Source organism: Seriola lalandi, unplaced genomic scaffold, assembly GCF_002814215.2.
Source record: "Seriola lalandi dorsalis isolate HSWRI2012SDOR001 ecotype SW California unplaced genomic scaffold, Sedor1 jcf7180001989845, whole genome shotgun sequence".
Taxonomy (NCBI): domain Eukaryota; kingdom Metazoa; phylum Chordata; class Actinopteri; order Carangiformes; family Carangidae; genus Seriola; species Seriola lalandi.
In genome coordinates, this window is record NW_019460511.1 from 1 (window position 1) to 551 (window position 551).

A 551-nucleotide genomic window follows, 5' to 3' on the forward strand; every position below is an offset into this window, starting at 1 on the left:
GCTGTTTGACATTCATAGGAAATGTCAAAACATTTGACGAAAAGGTAAGTTTTTACAGTACCATAAACCCCTGAGCAGTGTTAACGTGCGTGATGACCCTTCAAAACCGTTGATCTTTACCTCATACTGGACTTACATGATAGCATTTCATTGTCTCTCTGTTACCTGAGTACTCACTGCTTTGCACATGAAACCTCATCTTCAAGAATAGAGGCTTAATGGAGAATGTGGGCATCGATCCCACTACCTCTCGCATGCTAAGCGAGCACTCTACCATTTGAGCTAATTCCCCTGTAGCGTACTATCGGTTACTTGGTTTTCCGAGGTTCTTTCCAAGTACAGTTCATAGCGTATGATTGAGGAGGTACATTTGGGATAGAATCTGATCTTGCTGACATGTAAACATTGTGGACTAAAGAAAACTCTATACCGACGAGGATGGGATTAGAACCCACGCGTCCTCTGGTTAATAAGTTTCAGAGGAAAAGGCCGGTCGGCTGAGTACTCACTGCTTTGCACGTGATACCTCATCTTCAAGAATAGAGGTTTAC

At 43.0% G+C, this 551-nt stretch overlaps 1 non-coding gene across 1 annotated transcript; it reads right to left on the minus strand.

Moving 5' to 3' along the window:
• Window positions 1–219: 219 nt before the first annotated feature.
• Window positions 220–292, minus strand: trnaa-agc (transfer RNA alanine (anticodon AGC)). The gene has a single exon. It is a non-coding gene; the product is annotated as a tRNA-Ala (tRNA).
• Window positions 293–551: the final 259 nt, after the last annotated feature.